Below are 6,000 nucleotides of genomic sequence, written 5' to 3'. Positions count from 1 at the left end.
AAAGCTAAGTGACTGACCTTTTGTCACACAGCTGGTAAATGGCAGAGCCAGGATTCTAATTCAGAGAATCTGGCTTCAGAGTTTACACTTTTAACCATACTATCTTGTTCTTTAGTTAATACTGAGCTCACATCTCTGCATGGCAATATTTGGCTGAAGATAGGTAGTGTCTGCCTCTTTAGATGAGACATATGCTCTCCTGTTTGCCTCAGTTTTCTTTAGCATTCCCTTTTGTAGTTCACCTGCTCCCCTTCACTCATTTACATTACCTGTACGTTCTCTGAAGGCATTTGAGTGTGTGACTCCTGATGTATAAGAAGAGGGTAGAGGAATATTACTTGTTCATATCAAGACATACTTACAAGAAGGTTTTCATCACTTTGGAGGGTCCTTCAACATGATAGCCTCTGGCTTCAAATGCTATACCATTTGGTTGGGGAGGGGGAGGGAGTCATTTACCCACAGGGCCTGGCATATTGCAGTAGCTTAATAACTATTCATTGAATAAATAAGAGCATGAATGCATGAAAAAATGGAGTTGCTGTGAGAATTCAAGAATTAGATCTGTGGATGAATTAGATAAATCTTAAGGTTTCTATTACTCTGAAATTATTATTCAATAATCCAAAACATTATAAAGCCATTAATATATCATAGTATTTCAAATTGAATATAATTACACAATTGGAATTTTAAATCTGGAAGGGATCTTTGAGAATATACAGTTCCCCAACTCCCTACTTCTATCATTTTAGGGAGTAGTAACTTGGAGACTCAGACTCCTCCTTTATGTTTTGTTGTTTCCTCTCAACATTCTAGGGGAAAATGACCACACTTTCCTTTTTGCTTCACCCAGGGCAAACTTCAGAGTATCTATAAGGTTTTCTATCACTACTGTAAAAATTACCAAAATCATAGTGTCTTCAAAACAACACAATTTGTTATTTCAGAATTCTGTAGGTCAGAAGTCCAGGCACAGAGTGGCTTGTCTGGTTTCTCTGCTTCTGACCTCAAGGCCAAAATTAAGGTATTGGCCAGCCTTGGCTTTTGTTTGGAGGCTCTGAAGGAGAATCCCCTTCCATGCCTGTTCATGTAGTTGTCCAAATTAAATTCCATGTAGCCTGTATTTCCTTGCTGGCTGTTAATTGGACATTGTTCTCAGCTTCTAGAGGCCACCTGCATTCTTTGGTTCTTTCTCCATTATTAAGCCAGTACCAGAAGTGTGAGTTCTTTTCATTCAAATCTCCCTGACCTCTCCTTCTACCTCATCTCTCCTGCTTCCCACTTCCTCCAAATCTCCCTGATGGACTCTTCTGCCTTCTTTTTCTGCTTTTAAGGACCCCTTGGGACCACCCAGGTAGTCCAGGATAATCTCCCTATTTAAAAATCAGCTGATTAGTATCCTTAATCACACCTGCTTTCACAGCAGAACCTAGATTATTGCTTAACTGAATAAGTTGGGAATGGAAATCTTGAGAGGACACCTTTAGAATTCTGTTTACCACAGTGTAATTTATCTTATTTGACTGTATATGCTTCTCTGAAAGACTTAAGCATTTAAGTGCCAGGACTCTGTCTTTGGCTAAATACTGTAATGGTTAAGTGCACAGCTCCTAAAGCCCAACTATTTGGATCAAAATCCTTTCTTGTTTGTCAGCCTAGGGTAAATTATTTAACTTTCCTGTGATTCAGTTTCTTCAACTATAAACGGAAATAAGCATAGTAACTATTCCAGAATTGAAGATATAGTAGCACATTTTAAGTTTTAGGCATTATTACCCTTAGCACCTAGCACTTAGCACTATATTTGTTATGTAGTAACTACTCTGTAAATAGTAGCCATAATTTTTATTATTGCTATGTACAGATTTTTATAATGGCAGTCATGACTCTTTATTGACCTTGTTTTTTACTTATCCTCCTCTCTCTCCTAGACTGTAAATTTCTTGAAGACTGGTATCATTTAATTTATACTTTTGTTCCTAGAACCTAGCAAAGTATCCAGCATGTAGTAGGTGCTCTATGAGCACTAATTAAATAAGTAAATGAATGAATAAAATACGTTTCCAATGAATTCAGTCTCTGATGACACATAGCCTTGCTGGTTAGGAATTATAGGTCCAGTAGGTATGCCCTTTCCTGGCTTGGCTAGAGAGGTTATGAGGCTTACTGAAAGTCATACAGATAGGTAGTACTTGTTTTCTCCATGGTGTGACTATTTACCTTTCCATGTGCATATTTAATGAACCAAATTATAATTTAAAGATCAAAATATAGAGTAAAAGCAGTTAGCATTGTGGGTTGCCAGGAAGGTCAGAGATTACGTCATTATTGAATTCAATCTAATCTCCTGAGAGATGACATGATTATTTCAAAAATTCCATCTCTAAGCTTGAAGATGGGACCCTGAAAAAGCTGAGACATCTATAAATGAAAGAGGAATTGTCACTTTGAGTCATTTGTTGATTCACCAGCAGGACCAATTTGTGCAAATTTATTTAGTAAAGAAGCCTATACAGACTTTCAGTGAAGGCATTCCACCTGGATCATTCTCATTATATTCTTTAATACATATGTAACCAGGGACACCTATGCTACATTATAGACATAGACCCATAGGTCTATGAATATAGGTCTGTAAAATATAGACCTCAGATTTATTAAAGAAAAGGATGAACTGTCTTAGGAATTGACTCTAACATGTTCATTAAAAATGTGTATGTGCGTGAGTACATGCCTGTAATTGGAGAAAAACAGGATCATATACCAGATCTGAGAAAAAGAGAGTGATTAATTTTGAATTATAATAACACCAGGAGATTTGAAATGAGGTAGAATCATTTTTCTTACAATGATACAATGAATTTCCTAGAAATTACATAAACATTTGGCAGCTAAGGACAATAACACCTCACCTGAGCCCCTGTACACATCACAGGTAGCAGTACACTGGGAGATGTTATGCCATATCTATGGCCACCAAAAATCCTGAAAGGTAAATTTACCATCTGTGGAAGAACATTGGTGACATGCTGACATGTTGCATGGAAAGAGGTACAGAACTCAAGTTGGTTTCCTTCATCAAATTGTATAGCCAGCTCTTTCATTCATGCATACCCCGTTCTCCCTACATCCCTCAATGACACCTACTGCCTAATCTTTTGAAGAATATGCTAGTGTGATTATAGGTCTCAGAAAACTAGATTCTATATAGTCCTCTGTTTGTCCATGTCTGATTATCTCAACAGCACTTTAAATTTGAGGGCAGCTCAAGTGGCCTCAACTCCCCCTTGTTATTTGGGTTTATCTGACAAGGTCACTTAAAGCTGCTGGACTATATAACTAACAGCCCTTGGCCTCTGTGACAGTAAGGTTTAGGACAGTAGGGTTTAGACTGCATTTTTCCTGATGCTAAAGACCCAAGTACTTCAGCAACTTTATCAGTGGCAATAACCTCCCACCCTAACAGTATTACCAATGATGAAAAAGATGTGTACCTAGTCCTCTTCTCCCAGGTCCTTTGGTTACCTGATATTTCTTTGTTTCCCTCCAAGGCACGGACATTCAGGAGAGAAATATGCTCAAAACTGTAGTAAAATGAACATGGCCTATTTGTTATAAGACTGAACTGGGTTTGGCCCCTGTTTGCCTTTAACTTAGTTAGATGAACTTCTGGAAAGATCCATACATCTATCTAATCTGTCTCTTTCTGATCTATACTTTTACAGTCATGTTCACCACATTTCCCCTGACTAAATGCCTCTTGAAGAAAAAAGCTGCACCCCTGAGATCACTCTTGCATTTCTATTACCTTCCTGAAGGTGGGGTGGAGGTAACAATTCTATCCCTGTTTCTAAATACCTTTTGTAATAACTCCTCTGCTTAGATTCAACAACTCTCCCACTCTCCAGTTTTGAAGCCTTGACTGGGCCCCCTTAATGAACTTTAGTTTTCAGAATCTCCTCTGCAAAGCTCTAGGCATCCACTGGCCTTGGTTGCCAAGCCACAATTTCTCCTTAGGTGTTATGGCTCAGAGAAGTTTCCTCTAACAACTTTAGCTAAACCAGAACCCATTCCATCAATCTGTCCTCTTATACAACTTTACAGTTTCTTGTTAGCACTATGCATCATGATTGTTGTTTTTATTCATTTATTTATTTTTGCTTGTATATTTTCTGCACTGGAATAGGATTTCCACCTTCGTGGACTTTCTCAATTGCATTCTCCACTAAATGACCAGTGCCTAGAATAGAGCTTAAGACATAGTAGATGTCCAGTAAATATCTGTTGGGTGTAGGAATGAATTAAATTGCAGATGGATCCTGTCCCAAGGTCACTGATAATTGGTACTGAAAAAGTATTTTCCCCCCTTTGTCCAACCCCATATCCCATTAACCTTGATGTCAGCTTTGGAGTCTCTGCAAGTGTTTTCTTGGGTATTGTAGGTTTTTATGTTCTTCTGTGTTTTCCTAAATCTTATGTTTCAAAATATTTTCTCTCTTCTCTCAGCTAACTTTGAGGAAGAAATTGTAGAGGGTAGAGAAAAAGGAAGTATTAGGCAGAAGGGCTGTTAGAAAATGTTCTTGAAAAGCATTTTCCCACGGGGAGGCAGTATAGTGTTCAATAAGGAGCATGGGTTTTAGAGTCAGAATTGCAAGCTCAAGTCCTAGCATAATCAGATTTTTTAGTAGCTTGGTGGCTATGGGCAAGTTGTGTAAATCCTCTGTGCATTATCTACAAACTGGGGTCAATAATAGCATTTGCCTCTGTTACTGAGTCCAAGCTCATTCTACTCATTGCCAATAAATCAAGAGATGGGGTGTTGGGGCAAGGAATAACGACTTTATTCGGAAAACCAGGAGTACAAGAAGATGGCAGAAATATGTCCTAGAGGACCATCTTCCCAGGGTCTGGATGCTAATTTCTTTTATAGAATAAAGAGGGGGGTGGTGTGGAGGGAAGGAAAAAAGGCCATAAGTTGTTGCAAATATCTCTTGGTTTCAGCCAGACTCCAGGAGATGTGTTAATTTCTTCTTTCCTGTAGCTATTCACAGGTGGGCTGGCTCAGGATGTTTCCTGTGAGCTGAAATGGTATTTTTAGTTTTACATTCAGGCATGGGGGACAGGGTTCTTAGAGATGGGCCATTATGTTTACTTTAACCTGTAGGCAAATCCTTTTATGATTAACTTGTAGCAAAAGCAATAGAAAACAAAGGTTAAAGTAAAAGAAACAGATATAATACGGAGTCATATAGGGCTCTTGTGAGGATTAAATGACTTAATACATATAATAACAATGTTAATTCTCTCCCTGCTTTTGTGTATCTTATCTCCTGATTTTCTTTTCTTACCTAGCTTTCCATAAGGAAAACCAGTATATTTCCACAGGTGAGATACGTAATACTTTGCTGCCCCAACACTGCCCCCCTGCCCTACTCATACCTCAATTCTAGTAAAAACAAAACCCTAAAAAATAAAAACCACACATAAAATCTAGACAGTCCAGTCTGAAAAGGATTCAGACAGCTCTCCTAAAACAATGTCTTCCTTGCTTGGTAAACTTTACACACAAAAGTCCCCTTAGCAAACACTGCAGCTCTTTCACAACCTTTACAGCCTTCCCCCAAAGAGAAATTCACAAGAGTGATTCTCAAAGTATACTGTCTACTGAAAAAAATGCACAACCTAAAAGTTAAGAGTTGTTTTGTTTGGTGGACTTTCTGAGGATTTCATGCCTGGGAGTTAGCCTCCCAGATAGTTCTGAGGGACTGCTCTGAAGAAGTAAGGGAGGATCCAGGATATATAGGAGTTTTGCAACAAAGACCAGGTAGTAGGAACATCAAAAGATTGCTGTTTATTTTATTTATTTTTTCACTGGAGTATAGTTGCTTTACAATGTTGTGTTAGCTTCTGCTGTACAGCAAAGTGAATCACACACACACACACACACACACACACACACACACACACACACACACATATATATATATATACCCTCTT

The sequence above is a fragment of the Grampus griseus genome (assembly GCF_964374135.1).
Source record: "Grampus griseus genome assembly, chromosome: X".
Taxonomy (NCBI): domain Eukaryota; kingdom Metazoa; phylum Chordata; class Mammalia; order Artiodactyla; family Delphinidae; genus Grampus; species Grampus griseus.
The sequence above is the reverse complement of the archived record's forward strand: the minus strand, read 5'-3'. Positions refer to the sequence as shown.